A 16848-nucleotide genomic window follows, 5' to 3' on the forward strand; every position below is an offset into this window, starting at 1 on the left:
GGAAACAAAAATAATATAAAAACAGGGAGGGGGACAAAACAAGAGAGACTCATAAAAATGGAGAACAAACTGAGGGTTGCTGGAGGGGTTGTGGGAGGGGGGATGGGCTAAATGGGTAAAGGGCATTAAGGAATCTACCCCTGAAATCATTGCTTCACTATATACTAATTTGGATGTAAGTTTTAAAAAATAAAAAATAAAGTTAAATTATAAAAAAAAAAAGAAAGAAAGGGCTTGCTTAGGGTTTGGGGGTAAAATACTGGGATAAGGGACCCTTCAAGAATGATAAAAATATGCTATCATGTTTGGGGTTAGGGTTACATGGGTATATGCAACTGTCAGGCCTTATTAACTGAATGCTAAAGATTTGTGCATTTTATTATATGTTACTTAAACACATATACACACGCTCTTAGGAGTCAAGACAATGGGGACAAAACATCTATACAGTTAAAATGGCAGGGTGAAAACAAAACCAAACAAGTCTATGTACTCATGCATGGCGAGCTTAATTTTTGACTGGAGTTGGGAGAAAAGGAAAACAACGCTAATGTATACTGAGCACAATTATGAATCTGGTGCTTTATGCACTTCAACTCATATTCACCAAAGTAGGTAAGCAACTCTGCAAGGTCACACCACTACTAAGTGACAGACACACCAGACCAGAACTCTGGTACTGTCTGATTCCAAGGTCTATATTCTTTCTATGACTTTGATTTATTGTTTCTATACATTATTTTATTTAATCCAAACAAAATTCCTTATCAGGACATTTTTCAGATGAAGAAACTAAAGCTGAGAGGAATTAAATAACTTTCCCAAGTTAACACAAGAGGGCCAAGGGCAGGATTCCAACCTAGCTATGTCTGATCCTAAAGCTGTAGGTGTCCCAAGGTAGACATTCAAGAGTGTTCTGGGATATGAAGCGTGGGATGAGAAGGGTGCCTAGGTCTGAGGCCTCTCTTCAGAGAGTGTCAGTGGGGACAAATTTTGGGGTTCAAAAATTAGGTTTCTAAGTTCTCCTGTCTTTCCCATCCATCTGGGTCACTCCTCATGACTTCATACTTTTTAGTTTATAGAAAGTATTTTATTTGACCTTCTCAAGGTATATAATATTATTTCCATTTTTGAATGAAATACTACCTAATACTACATGAATTGCTCAGGGCCATGCTATGTATATAAGGAGACAGAGTTCAAACCCAGCTCTTCTTGATGGCAAAATCCTATGTTCTTTCTACTACAGTGCTCAAAGGACAAAAACCAACAACAGTATGATAACTGCATGCCTAAAGAGGTAAATGGCTCAAGAGCCCTGGGAGGACATGAAAGAAGGCCCTAAGGTCCAACACTCCCTTCTCTTCAAAGAGAGAAAGCAGAATATGGGGGAAAAGGCAGTAAAGTACTTAATGGAACATGTAAGTCTACAGCTATGTGACAGGCACCAAGTCCTTTAAGGACTTCAAAAGTCAACTGTCACAGGCTTCACTAGTACTAGGCAAACAAAAATAACAATAATAATAACAAGTGTGCCAATTTTGTAAATCAGGGAAGTGTTAAGAAAATCACTCTGCTCTATAAATGCAAAAGGATTCACTGGTGTGTAAGGAAGGCCACAGGCATTGGCTGATGTCCAGAGCAATTCCTTAGGCAAAGTAAAGAGAGAAACAAGATTAAAATGTTCTGGACATGTACCCTCTTCCTTTGTTCAATAGGTTATAGCTGTACTTGCCCTGAAATAAGAACTGCAGGTGCTTTTGATCAATGGACTGGAATGCTGGGCTTCATTATAATTTCTACCAACTCCTCTACATTCTTTACCAAAAATGCCCATTTTACTTCTGTGGGCAAAACAGAACAAATCAAATTTCTTCCTCTTTCAAGCAAAGAACAGCAGTGGGGGCCTTTCCTTCTGCTGCTTCCATTTTCTTTAGCTTTATCATAGTAATGCTGCTATGTAGAAAATATCACAGAATCTCAGGGATGGAAAGGACCTTGAAAGTTCACACTGTCTTTTCCCGCGCCCTGGCAAAATTGCTCCCAAGTCAATCCAGAGAAGACATTCTGGAAAAGAAAAAAAAAAAAAAAAAAAATCACAATTTACCTACTGTCCATGGCATTTCAGGATGCCTTCTATTACTAACTTAACCGCCATGCAGGTAAATCTATCTTGCCCTACTGTGATGACCTTAGAGGTCAATGCCACCGCTTGTTAGGTAGGGAGGACACCTAAGCCAACAATTTAGTATTAAAAGAATTATTTCAAAATATAAAATTGAACGTGAGATTGGCCAGGGAAATGAAAAAAGAACAACCTAATTTCATATAAAGGAGCCAGGAACCTTTAAGAATCATTATTCCTTAAGCCTCTGCTGCAAAGTAGAGTCTGCTATTTACTTGGCAATATCCAATCACTTCTTCCTTAAAAGAAGTGGTTTTTAGTTGGACACATGGCTGCCTGGAAAAAAGCAACACATATCCCAACCTCCACTGTAGCTAAATAGGAGCACATGACTAAGTTCTAGTCCATGAGACATAAGAAGCAGTGTTATGGATTAAACTATGTGCCTCTCTAAATTCCTATGTTGAAGCCCTAACCCCCAGTATCTCAGAATGTGACTGTATTTGGAGACGGGGCCTTTAAGGAGGTGATTAAGTTAAAATGAGGCTGTTAGAGTGGACCCTAATCTAATCTGACTGGTATTCTTGTAAGAAAAGGAAATTCAGATACACGAAGAGACATCAGAGATGTATGGGTAGAGGAAAAACCATGTGACATAGCCTTCTGGAGAAACCAAATCTGCCAACACCTTGATCTTGGACTTCTAACCACCAGAGCTATGAGAAAATGAATTCTGTTGTTAAACCATTCAGTCTGTGGTATTTTGTTATGGTAGCCCTAGGAAATTAATACAAGTAGTAAATACAACTTCTATGAAGTATCCTTAAAGGAAGTGGGTAGCCCTTCTTTACTTTTCCCTAATTCCTGCTTGCTTAAATGTAGAAGTAAAGGCTGGTGCATTAGCAGCCATCTGGGACTGTGAGATGATACTAGGATTGAAAACCACAGGTTGTGAGGCAACATACAGAAGAAACCAGGGTCCTTGACTACAGCAGTCAGACTAGATGGACTATCCTAGATTTCCTGAATGTGAGAAAAATACACTTCACTCTTATTTAAGATACTATTTAGGCACACACATGCACACACACACATATACTAAGTAATTCTGATTAAAAAAAAAAATTCCTTAATTCCTAGAAGCAAGGAATCCTGCAGCAACACTGGAGCTTATATGTACTTGAAAGGAAAGAGGTAAAATAAGGGAAAGTTGGCATTTTTTTTAAGATTTTATTTTTTAAACGATTTTAATGTTTATTTATTTTTGAGAGAGAAAGAGAGAGAGCAAGCTCATACGAGTAAGACAGGGGCAGAGAAACAGAATCCCAAGCAGGCTCTGTGCTGTCAGTGCAGAGCCTGACATGGTGCTCGAACTTATGAACTATGAGATCACGACCTGAGCCGAAATCAAGAGTTGGATGTTTAACCAACTGAGCCACCCAGATGCCCCTAAAAGATTTTATTTTTAAATAATCTCTACACCCAACATGGGGCTCGAACTCACAACCCCAAGATCAAGAGTTGCATGTTCCACTGACTGTGCCAGTAGGCAATCCAAAAGTTGGCATTTTATGGAGGATATAAGAGCATCACTCTTGGGCTCTAATGCTACCTTTGCTGCAAGGAAAAGGCTAAACATAATAATAGGGTGAATTAGGGGCAGTGCCCAACAAAATAACATTCAATCTCCAGAATGTAAGAGGCAGCAAGCATGTTGTAGTGGATACATTTATGGACTTTGTAGCTTGATGTGAATTTGGCTACAAGACTACTGTTTCCAAAACTTAGTAATCATGTAGCTGAGCCTCAGCCTCCTCATTTGTAAGATTAGGCATAATGCACATCTCACAGAGCCATTGCAAAAACATGTGAGATAATGAATGCAATGGACCCATACACAGTAGGTATTCAATAAATTTTAGTTCCTCTTCATCACATTCCACAGTAAGAAGGAAGAGGAAGATAACTGAATGACCCCTTTTCCTTGGCATCTTGTATACACCCTTTTCCCAATCAGTACAGGAGCTACTGATATTGAAGAGGTGAGACTCTTACCTATCTTAATGATAAGCAGAGAGTAAAGACTGCAAGAAAGAGAAAAGGAAATTTTATTTACCCCTTAGTGTTGGCTTCCTATTTTTCTTGGTACTTTGGTATTTTAAGAACTGTTTTTTGCAGGGTGTCTGGGTGGCTCAGTCATTAGTTAATCATCCAACTTCAGCTCAGGTCATGATCTCATGGTTCATGAGTTGGAGCTCCACGTAGGGCTGGAGCCTGCTTTGGATTCTGTGTGTGTGTGTCTCTCTCTCTGCCCCTTCCCTGTTCGCACTCTGTCTCTCTCCCTCTCAAAAAAATAAACATTTAAAAAACAAAACGAAACTGCTTTTAAAAAAAAAATCAGGGGGCGCCTGGGTGGCGCAGTCGGTTAAGCGTCCGACTTCAGCCAGGTCACGATCTCGTGGTCCGTGAGTTCGAGCCCCGCGATGATCTCGCGGTCCGAGAGTTCGAGCCCCGCGTCAGGCTCTGGGCTGATGGCTCGGAGCCTGGAGCCTGTTTCCGATTCTGTGTCTCTCTCTCTCTCTGACCCTCCCCCGTTCATGCTCTGTCTCTCTCTGTCCCAAAAATAAATAAAAAAAAAAAAAATAAAAAAAAAACGTTGAATAAAAAAAAATCAGTTCAGGTCGGGGCACCTGGGTGGCTCAGGTGGCTAAGCGTCCAGCTTGATTTCAGTCCAGGTCATCATCTCAATGGCTTGTAGGACTGAGCCCCACCTCACCTCGAGCTCTGCACTGATAGTGTGGAGCCTGCTTGGGATCCTCTCTCTCTGCCCCTTCCCCACTCATGTGCCCTCGCAATTCTCTCTCTCAAAAAATAAATAAACATTATTTTGAGAGAGAGAAAGTGAGAGACAGAGTGTGAACGGGGGAGGGGCAGAGAGAGACGGAGACACAGAATCCAAAGCAGGCTCCAGGCTCTGAGCTCTGAGCACACAGCCTGATGCAGGGTTCAAACCCACGAGCCCTGAGATCATGACCTGAGCCGAAGTCAGATGCTTAACCGACTGAGCCACGTAGGAGCCTACCCCCCTCCCCCACCCCCCGGAAAAAAAAAAACAGTCAATTCAGTTGGAAAGACTGTTTCTTTCCAAAAGAAAGAACTCCAATGTTTGATATAGCTGTAAGCACAGACCTAAGGCAAGAGATCACTGAAGAGTGCCTAGTTCCTTCAGACTCTGTTATCCATGATGGCTGGTCAGATACGTAAAGAATACCCAATGTTTGTTGGCTCAGATCCTAAGGAGCCCTCACTTCTAGAATGCTGATCATTGATCACTCTGTTGTGTGCAGAGTTAGACACTTTACAAATAGATATCATCATTCCTTTTTTATAGAAGAGTAAACTGAGGATCAAACTGATCAGACAGCAAATTTTGTTGACTCTAATTTCAGAGTATATATCCAAAATCTGATGACTTCCTACACTTCCACTGCTACCACCCTGGTACAAACCACCATCTCTCTTGGTGGAATGACTGCAATAACCTTCTAACTGGTCTCCTGCTTCCAATCTTGCTCCCCTACAGTATTTTCTAAACATAGCAGCCAGAGTGATTATGAAAAAACATTTTCAGATCATGTTACACCTTTGCTTAAAACCATCCAATGGCTCCTCATCTCAGAGCAAAAGCAGAAGTGCTTAAAATGACCTACAAAAGCTTAAATAGTCTGATACCAGTTTGCCCTCTGACCCCAACTCTTATTACCCTCCCCCCCCAACTTTTGCAGGTCCAGTCACACTGGCTCCCCCATGCCCTAAACCCACTTTATGGTGATTACTTTTTGCTGTTCCTTCCTTCTGCCTGGAATGATCATTTTCCAGATAACAGCATGGCTTGCTTACTTTTTCTCTTCAGGTCTTTACTGAAATGCCATCTCAGTGAGCCTTCTCTGGTCACAATAACTAAAATTATAAAACCCCAAATGCTTCTTATCCTACTCCCCTAAGGCCTCCCCCACAAAAAGTTACTCAATCAGATACCAAACAGACCTTTTGCTTCTCTCTGCTTAACAGATAAATCTGAAGTTTGTTTTCTTCCTTCTCTGAGATAGAAAGTGACAGTATAATGAAAAGTTCACATCTCCCTCATAGAGATGCAAATACCTCAAAAGAGGAGAAAGAACAAACCCATGGACCTCTTGAGGTCTGTTTCAGTCCTTCAAGTCTGTAAAGAGCCAAGCATGGCAGCACTGGAGAAGAGGACAAGACTCACCATAATTTCTGATATAAAATGTAAATTCCCTGATATAAAATATGAGAAACCTAATACTCTTGACTTCTTCCATTTACAAGATCTAGAGAGGGAATTTTCTTAGTATGACTGACTCAATCTCTAAAGCAATAAGGTACAGGAAAGGATAGCATGCCATGATTTGCTATGACAAAGAACTAACACTGACTGAGTGAAATCTCCCAGACCTGTGTCAGTCAAGAAGTATGAAGAAGCTAGGAAAGTGAAGACAGAAAACATGGAAGCAACTCCCAGCTAATCCTCTAACTCCAGACAAATGGTGTGCTAATATAATACCAACAGGGATCTACCATATCAGAGTGGAAGAGAAACAAGGAAAAGCAAGTAAGAAAAAAGTTGCCAATTTCCGACTCAGCTTGAAAGCTACCAAAATTTGCAAGGCCTCTCTAGATACAAAGCCCAATCTCCTCTGGTCTAGAAGGCCAGAGTTTGACTTAGACTTGGCATAAGCTCCACTGACTGCAGCAGCAGCCTGATTCACAAATAGGTGATAAGTGTTTCCTACTATATCTTCTTCCAATCAAATCACATTAGGAAAATAATGTATCATTACAGTGTTTATATTAAACTGCAAATTTTGAAAGAGAAGAGAAAAACACTTTACACCATTCTTGAAACATTTTGTTTCACAGCTCTATGTACAGTTGTGGTATTAATGTCATATATCACTCGGTAAATGAATTCTGCAAGGTTAAATAATGATATGTTTATGTTCTTTCCGCTCATTGGCCCCCAGGTCAGCCAATCTGATCCAGGACTCCATGGCAACAGGCTCTATCACTAAGAGCTACAAGATAAGATCCTCTGCCTTTTTTTTTTTTTTTTAAATAAAGTATTTTCCACAGAAACTGCTACAAATACTGTCAAAAAGTAGTCTCCTCAGACAAATAAAAAATCCTGCCATTCTGATATGCTAAAAATGAACAGTGGCAGGAAAGAGTGAATAGCAATGACAATGAACCTATGCAAATAACAAGGGATCTCCAAAACTCCACAGAGATTTCCTCTTGTTTAATTTCAGTAGAGAAATTCAGGAATCCTTGAATTGTGAAAAACCAACACCAAGATAAATTGAAGATTAGTATTAGGGGAGTGCTGCCCAGCTGAAATCACAGTATTGAAGCTTCCCAGGTGATAATATATAGGGAGAGCTAAAAGTTTTAACTTAAGACAGCCAACCTTTGGGGCCCTGGGTGGCTTAGTCAGTTAAGCGTCCAACTCTTGATTTCAGCTCAGGTCATGATTTCACGGTTTGGGTTCAGCCTGCACTGGGCTCTGTGCTGGTAGCACAGAGCCTGCTTGGGATCCTCTGTCCTGCCCCTTCCCTGCATGCATATGCAAGCTCTCTCTCAAAATAAATAAACTTGAAGAGGAAGAGGAAGAAGAAGAAGGAGGAGAAGGAGGAGAAGGAGAAGGAGGAGGGGGGAGGGGGAGGGGAAGGAAGAGAAGGAGGAGGAGGAGAAAAGGCAGCTAATTTTGTAAGTTTCTCATCATTTTTTCTGAACTGTTAAAGTGAGCCTTAAAACTCACAGATCTCAGGTTCTTATTGCCCCTATTTCTTTTTTTCTTTCTTTCTTTTTTTTAATTTTTAGTGTTTTTATTTATTTTTGAGACAGGGAGACACAGAGCATGAGCTGGGGAGGGGCAGAGAGAGGGAGACACAGAATCTGAAACAGGCTCCAGGCTCTGAGCTGTCAGCACAGAGCCCGACGCGGGGCTCGAACTCACGGACCGCGAGATCATGACCTGAGCCGAAGTCGGCCGCGTAACCGACTGAGCCACCCAGGCGCCCCTGCCCCTATTTCTTAAATCACAGCTCATACCGTCCTTCAAATTCTGTGATGTCTTCTTCTCTACATTCCCCTCCCCTACCATCGTCTACTATGCTTAGAGAAAAAGACTGCCATGTCCAAATGAGGAAATAATACATTTGCTCTTCACATACCATATGCCCCTATTCCTTCTCCATCAGCTGTAGACCTCACTGAAACAAAGTGGAAGCAAGAGAATTACAAAGTAGTTAAGGAGACTAGACTGAAACAACCCATCATTCTCCTTAGAGGAGTTCACTGACATTCTAAAATCCACCTGACATATTACAACATATTCTGCTTTCCAGCATGCTTTTCACCAATAACTGATAAAATATTTCTGGCTGCAACAAGCAACTCTGGTCCCCACCTGCTGGTATATGGTGGTAAGTGAATGCTGAAAAGTAGACAGAATCTAAAAGGTCAGGGTCAAAATTAGCTTGGAAACTGTACATTTTCATCTGGCTCACATTGTTGTGGCTTTTTGTTTTAATTGTGCTAAATACACATAACATAAAAATTACCATTTTATTCATTTTTAAGTATACAGTCCAGTAGCATTAGGTACATTCATATTATTTGCATTACAGAAGAGAACATGGTTTTAGACACAAAGGTCATGGTAAGAGACTACAATCATTCTTTCTGTGATTATTTACTAAACTTGTATTTATTGTACAAGTCACTTATTATTAAGAAGTATAGTTTAGGGGCCTGGGTGGCTCATTCAGTTAAGCGTCCAACTTCAGCTCAGGTCATAATCTCATGGTTTGTGGTGGGTTCGAACCCCACACTGGGCTCTATGCTGACAGCTTGGAGCCTGGAGCCTGCTTCAGATTCTATGTCTCCCTCTCTCTGTTCCTTCCCCACCTGTACACTCTCGCTCTCTCTGTCGCATGAGCTCTCTCTCTACCTCTCTCAAAAATAAACGTTAAAAAATTTTAAAAAGAAATATGAAGAAGTATGGAGAATAGTCAAATGTTAATATCTGATACTAATGCCCACTAAAAGCAGTGATCCACACATATATTTCCAGTATGCTTTTCACATGCTGAATATAGTTTCTTACGTGCACATCTCAGTTCCCAAACAAGTCCAAAGCATATAGAGGTCTACATCTCTTTTGTCAGCACTGAGTTCCAAGGGACCCATAGTTAGCATGCTAACCCATGTTAGCAGACTAACATGAGAAGCAATAGACAGAGTTCTAGAAACTCCTAAAACAGAGAAAACATTTCCTGTTACACTGTTTCAAATTTCCCATGAATTGAGGCACTATTAAGAGAATTAAGGTTTTAAAGAGACAGCAAAGAGGTAAAATGTTAACTTGTAGTGGGAATCATAATATCAAAGCTAAAAAAAAAAAAAAAAAAAAATCACTACCAGCCCTCTGTCTCGATCAGTTGCCTTTATACCTTTGTAACAGAAAACCCAAACATTTTGTTCCCTTTTCTAAAAAAAAATCCTGGGCCAGTAGGCAGAGAAAAACAGCATATTTACTAATCTCAGAAGCAAAAGAAGTTGCATGAATAGGCTATTTTCTCAGTGATGCTGTCTTCCAATGTGAAAGCCCTGGGATCTGGTCAGAGGAGGCCATTTTCCTCAAGTACCAAAAACAGCTGCAGCAGCTATCATTTATTGTGCATCTACTGTGTTCCATTTATATAAGGAATTTATATAAGTTCTATCACATTTATCTTCACTTTCGCACATTTTGAAAATTTACTTTCAGATACTAACAGTAAGGATTTAAATTTTTTTCTTTAAAAATTTTTTTAATATTTATTTTTTAGAGAGAGTGAGACAGAGTATGAACAGGGGAGGGGCAGAGAGAAGAGGGAGACACAGAAACCGAAGCAGGCTCCAGGCTCTGGGCTGTCAGCACAGAGCCCGACACGGGGCTTGAACTCACAAACTGCAAGGTCGTGACCTAAGCCGAAGTTGGACACTTAACCAACTGAGCCACCCAGGTGCCCCAGGATTTAAGATGTTTTCACCTTTCTTTTAAGATCAGAAAAGTATTATAGGCTTCTTTATATTTATAGAAAACACATACAAAAAGAAAAGAAAAAACAACCATAATCTATAACCAAGAGATAACTGCTATTAATAACAGTATTTTTAGACATATTTTTCTAAATTTTGTTTCCATATTTGTATGTAATTTACAATCACATTGCATACATTTCCGTATCTAATATACACACATATATATATTTTTAATCAGAGAGAGAGAGTGAGCGTGCACACGAGTGGGGGAGAGGGACAGAGGGAGAGAGAGAGAATCCCAAGTAGGTTCCACGCTCAGAGTGGAGCCTGACACGAGACTTGATCCCATGACCCTGGGATCATGACCCAAGTCAAAATCAAGAGTCGGATGCTCAACCGACCGAGCCACCCAGGTGCCCCCATAACTAATAATTTTTATAGTTTACATTACATAGAACATCTTTATACCATGATTTTTTCTACTACTAAAACTGTGACAAAAATACAACTGTGGCCATTTTCTCCATTATTACTTTTAAAAACAGTCATTTTTTAAGTTTTAAGAACGGAGAGAAAGCGCTAATGGGGGAGGGGCAGAGACCGAGGGAGAGAGAGAATCCCAAGCAGAGCATGGAGTGTGACCCCACGACACTGGGATCATGACCTGAGCAGAAATCAAGAGCTGGTCGCTCAACCAACTGAGCCACCCAGGTGCCCCTAAGGTTTTATTTTTAAATAATCTCTACACCCAAATATGGGGCTCAAACTCACAATCCTGAGATCATGAAAGGCACACTCTACCAACTGAGCTGGCCAGGTACCCCACATGTACCATAAATTTTAACTATTTTCCTATTATTGGATATTTAGGAAAGCTGTTACTTTTTATAATAAAATAATGCTGTGATGAACATCTTTGTACTTAAGTCTTTATTCACATTTCTCATCAACTCCCTAGAATAAATATTCAAGAGTTCTGGGGGTAAAAAACGTCCCCCCAGGTTCACTCCAGTTAACAGAAGCGAGGCTAGCCACACTATCTGTAGTGTTTCTCAACTGTTCCCCCAGGAACATAATAATGTCCACTTCACACATCCCATGACAGTGCCTGGACTTTAAGGACATTCACCCAGGTAGGGCTTCTCAGTTTCTACTTTTCTTCAACTCATGCCCCATTTTAGTAACATTAACTCTTCTTTCCTATATATTCCACTAGAAAAAATATATACCCTGTACTCCTTTAGACTCACTGGCCTAAGAAAATTAACATGGAGGAAAGGACAAAAAGTTACACAGGAAAATGTTCTCTTTTATGTTAATGTCACACACACCGTTCACTAGCTCTTGTCAGTATACCTTGATATTAGAGAGCAATCCAAAAGATGAAGCCTCAAAAACTACAAAAAAAACCTCTCTAAATCCTTATTATGAAACTATAAGAAGGTAAAAGGGTGTGGAGATATTGAATATTTCAGTATTTGTTTGTGATCTGACATATGGTCAATCATTTAAGATCCTAGATTTTTTAAAAAGTAAGCTCTATACCCAATGTGGGCTTGAACTCATGACCCTGACATCAAGAGTCACATACTCTACAGACTGAGCCAGCCAGGCCTGCACCAGGTCTTAGTTTTTTTTTAAGCTTGTGAATTTAAGGAGTCTTTCTATATAGTACTTCATATAAATCTTACATTCACAAATATATGGAAAAAGAATATCACCTCATCAACTCACAGAGAGAAAAGCAGAGGATACAAAGTTTCAGAGGTAGACAACAAAGGCAAGTGTCCTAAGATTTTAAAGCACATCAGAACAATGGTACAAAGGAAAACACAAAACAAAAAATAAAAAACAACCAATCATCATCGACAGAAGTCAAAAGATCAATGATGGCCAAGGAACAAAAAAGAGAGCAACTAATCTGAGAGAACACGTTCCCAATTTGGCCTCAAATAATAAGCATCAAATTAGAAAAGATACTTCCTAAAAGGACGAACTGTGTCAATCTTAAACTTAAGTACTTAGATTATACAAATATTCATTTAAAAAACTCAGTATCTTACATGGCTTTAAAATCACTCTGGCTTCTCAAAAATTACTGGTCACCTGAAGATATAAATGGTACATTCCTAAACATTAATAATAATGGCTAATGCTAACCAGGAACTATCCTTATAAAGACTTTACATGCACTAACTCTTTTAATCCTCAAAACAACCCTAGCAAGTGGATACTATTATTATCTTCATTTCATGTACTTTACATACGAAGAAATGGAGATATTAAGTAATTTGTCCAAGGTCAGAGAACCAGCAATTGGCATAGCTGGAATTTGAGCTCAAGCAGCGTAAATCCAGGGTCCAAGCATTTAGCCACTATACTTTTCCAAAAAACAAAAAACAAAAAAAAAAAAAACAAAAAAAGCAAAACAAACAAACAAAAAACATACCTCCCAATAGACTATTTAACTATAGACTATTTAGTAGGTAGGCTAGGAGCTAGGAGAGAAGAACATCAGAAAGAAGTCTGTAAAAAGTTTTAGGCACAGAAACAGTCTCTATCAATTTTGCCAGAAAGTTCTTTTGATATATATCACATTTTAAATTATTCCAAATAGGGTGATGGTAAGCACCTTTTGCAAAAGCAGTTCTTGATCTTTTCTTCCCCCTTTAACCAAAAAAAAAAAAAAAAAAAAAAAAAAAGTGGAAAAAAAGGAAGGATAAAAAGAAACTGAAATCTTACTTCTCCAACACCTTTCAACAGCTTTTCTTGCCTTGACCTTTTCCAAAACCTTGATGGTTAGAAAACAAAGATGAAAAAAGAAGGCACTTTCAGTTGAAATAAAAAGACCTCTTAGTAATTTTTCCACTGCTAATGACTGAAACATCTAAGACTTTAGGTCGATCCCACCCACTCCCAAATGGAAGGAAAACCAAGTTAACAAAACCGTCATCTTTTAATTTCACAGCAGTTTTCTTCCCCCTCTAAGGCTATTCCTGTCCTCGCTGCAGACAGGGAACTGCTCCCAGTGACGTCAGAGCAGTCTCCCAGCAACGATTAATAGGGCTGTCCACCACAGGGGTTTCCTGAAAAGCTAGCAAGAAATTATCCACATATTTGCTGCAATACTGAGATGCAAAGATGTGGTGGAATTTCTCTTAACTCTTACAGCTCCAGTCTCTGGCAAGGTTATTCTGGAATGCTCTCAGTTTCCCCTAGGATTATCTTCCTTTTTCTTACCCTACTTCTCTCCAAATAAAATTATAATTTTGTTAGTTTGAAATACTTACACCTGTAATAAATATTGATATATGTGAACTAGCATAAAAATAGGACTGAATATAAGTCCAGCAGACATTACTCTTTTCATTTCATACACAGAAAAAATGAAAGCAGAGAACAGAAAAGCATGTCAGGACAGAAAATAGGCAAGCAAGTTCTTTTCCATATATGCCTCCCAAACACACCCATAGACAGGCAAATCTTAAATTTTCCTAGGCTCTAGTCTACTGAATTTTTCACACTGACCTCTGCAGGCAGCCCTCCAGAGATCAGTGGTATTAAAATGGAGTTGCATAAAAAGAAACTGGATGCCCAAACACTTACTTAAACCAAAAAAAAGGTAAGTTAGGTTCACACCCAAGAGGATATCTAACAATTTCTTCCTAAAGCTTTGCTTTAGCTCCATACATTCAAAATGAGAGTTTTACTTTAACTACAATAGCAAGGAATTTCACCCATCTACTTATTTTTTGAGGTCTGAGAAACAGTATACAAATTGCCTGCTCAGGACCAGTGCAAATAAGGTAGAAAAATTCCAAATTCCAAAGCTCAACCTAGAATTACTCATGGATGCGAGCTTCCAGAAACCTGCTTATGAGCACTTTTTCATTCCATATTTAGAAAAAGCAATTAAGTAAAATTCATTAGCAGCAGGACATACAGGGTTAATTCAAACACTATGCTTCAGCAATCCTGACTTTGGCCCCAACCTATTCTAAAAGGAAACAAACCAAATAGCATCGCTATCATTAACAGTATCCCACTTTGGCTTCGGCTCTGTTCAGTGGAACCCAGTTATCATCAAGGCATCGATGGAAGAACGCACCGCTTCAGATGGATTTTCTTCTTCCTTCTCTCTGTCCCCTCCCTCTCAGAAGAAAAAGACTGCAAACAAAATCACTACGTCACTGGAGGCAGAGGGAATCCCATCTCTGCACTCTTTAGAAACCAAGGCCAGCAAATAAAAACAGGCCAATTACAAGAAACAAACAAGTAATCCAAAATAAGAAGCAATAAACCCACAGGAAATTCTTATAAGCTCAATACGTCAGAACGCATGTTTCAGTAAAAAGGCTGAACACGTTCCTCTTAAGATGTTCAAAATCAAAAAAAGCTTCCAAGACACGGCAAAGGCGACATATTTCTTATCATCACAGTTAAAGACTAGGGGGCAGTTACATAAAGACATAGGACACAGAGATATATTCACCAGCCGGGTGTGGATTGCTGTGGAATGACACAGTGAAGGATATTTATAGGGGATTCCCTGCTTCCTGCAATGTGCGTCAACAGCATCACCAAAGAGAACAGAAATCACCACTATTCTCATAAGCTAAATCTGAATGAAGCAACGCCTGAAATAGCCATTGAAGAGGTAGAATCTGAATACAATAAAAGTTCTAGCAAACCTAATTTTCGAAATATTTTAAAAATAAAACCCAGGAAATGAAAATGCCCACAAAACTTAACATATGAGAATTCTCTAATTTTCCTAGTTTGTATAATCCAGTTAAATTGACTAAGATAAAAAAGAGCTTTCTAGCTTCTTCCCTACTCAGTCTGTGGAGTTCAAGGACTTTTATATAAAGAAAGAAAATTATCCAAAACTCACCCCAGATGGATCTGCACTTAAACCAACAGCAAGCTCACATTATTAATGGAGACCTCATTGTAAGAATCTGTTCTGCTGGAATTTTGCAGGAAGAAATTCCTTCTGGGAAACCTGTGCCTCTTCCCCCACCCACGGTCCCCTCCCACCCCCTTCACCCTTGAATGAAATGCTACTGATCCTTGCTGCTGCGTCTCCAGCAGGCTAATTGCTCTGACAAGCAGCTCTGAAGCAGACCACGGCCCAGCTGTTCAGAGGGATGTCACCCAGAGCTCTGCCAATAGTCACACACACACACACACACACACACACACACACACACACAGGCCGCAAGAGCACCCCTCCCAACTCGTCTTCTCGCTCTCATTCAAGCACTTCAGTGACATGCCTGCCTCCACACTGCTCTGAGGATAGCTTTTAAAGACACAGACACAGCAGCAGTTCTTTCCTGCTGCATATGTTGAGATGCCAAAATAAAGTCTTATTACAGTAGAATAACAAGTTGTAGGTATGTATGGAGTTAAAAGTTCACTTTGAAATTTATTTGGACTTTTTCTAATATGTAAAATAACTGAGGACAGAGAAATGGTCTTTGCTTAAAAGCTACTAAGTTGGACTTCAGAAATTAAGAGCAAACCTAGACAGAGAATTTTCTTTCCAGTGAGTTATACAGGTAGGCAACACAGAATACTAGTAGCTATCTGTTCCTCCCTCCCTATGTGTCTCCAAAAGGATGGGGAGGAAAGACTTTGGCTATAAAATGGGGGGAAGAGGAAACTGTGATGGCATCTTACTGATTAATGAAAAAGGACAAGAATAGAGTGTAAGGATGTGGATGAGGATAAACAGAACTTTAAAAAAGGAAGTGATACAAAAGACAACAGGAAAGAAGAGTAATAGTTCTTTTAATTTTTATTATTAATTATTTTTAATTAATTTTTTAAATATTTATTTTTTAGAGAGAGAGATAGTGTGCAAGTGGGGGAGTGGCAGAGAGAGGGAAACACAGAATCCGAAGCAAGCTCCAGGCTCTGAGCTGTCAGCACAGAGCCCCATGCAGGCCTCAAACTCATGAAATGCGAGATCATACCTGAGCAACCTACTGAGCCACCCAGGAACTCCAGAAGAGTAACAGTTCTTAAAAGTATGCATGGCTATGGGACAGAAGACACGTAAGTGACCTTGGGTCCTGATTTTTAAGAACCCAAGGAAAGGTAGTAATAATCTCTATTGTTACATTTATTTTTTTTAATTTTTTTCAATGTTTATTTATTTTTGAGAGAGAGAGAGAGACAGAGTGTGAGCAGGGGAGGGGCAGAGAGAGAAGGAGACACAGGATCTGAAGCAGGGCTCCAGGCTCTGAGCTGTCGGCACAGAGCCTGATGTGGGGCTCGAACTCACAAATCGTGAGATCATGACCTGAGCCAAAGTCGGACGCTTAACTGACTGAGCCACCCAGGCGCCCCACTATTGCTACATTTATAACTGGACATTATAAATGGTGCAAGGTCTTCAGTAGCACAAACTAATACATGGTAGGCTCCAGGCATCCTGAGAAAAACAATAAAACCTGTCACAAAGACAACTAGTTGTTCATTCAACAATATATTGGTTGTGTACTTGTGTTCTTACTACAGGCCCGACACTATGATAAGCTCTAGGAATATGAGATAGATTCATTAGGGGTCATACAGAAGGGGAAAAAAGGATCTGGCTTTCATTC

General features: G+C 39.7%; 1 protein-coding gene and 1 long non-coding RNA gene across 32 annotated transcripts in view; one reads left to right on the forward strand and one right to left on the reverse strand.

The window, feature by feature from the left end:
- Positions 1–7240, forward strand: part of LOC122224733 — a 67584-nt gene extending 60344 nt beyond the window's left edge. For 2 of the 3 annotated variants that reach the window (XR_006204903.1, XR_006204906.1), the window contains one exon: positions 1250–1413. This is a non-coding gene — a long non-coding RNA (uncharacterized LOC122224733). Of the gene's footprint in view, positions 1–1249; positions 1414–7170 lie in introns of those variants that run through there. The other variant, XR_006204904.1, reaches the window with a different exon arrangement.
- Positions 1–16848, reverse strand: part of R3HDM2 (R3H domain containing 2) — a 162208-nt gene that overhangs the window by 53267 nt on the left and 92093 nt on the right. For 3 of the 29 annotated variants that reach the window (XM_042946952.1, XM_042946950.1, XM_042946951.1), the window contains one exon: positions 1998–2067. The exons of the other annotated variants lie outside the window; for them this stretch is intronic. The gene's annotated coding sequence lies outside the window, so the exon portion shown is untranslated. The remainder of the gene's footprint in view (positions 1–1997; positions 2068–16848) is intronic. 29 annotated transcript variants of the gene reach the window in all.

The sequence above is a fragment of the Panthera leo genome, chromosome B4 (assembly GCF_018350215.1).
Source record: "Panthera leo isolate Ple1 chromosome B4, P.leo_Ple1_pat1.1, whole genome shotgun sequence".
In the NCBI taxonomy this organism is placed as follows: domain Eukaryota; kingdom Metazoa; phylum Chordata; class Mammalia; order Carnivora; family Felidae; genus Panthera; species Panthera leo.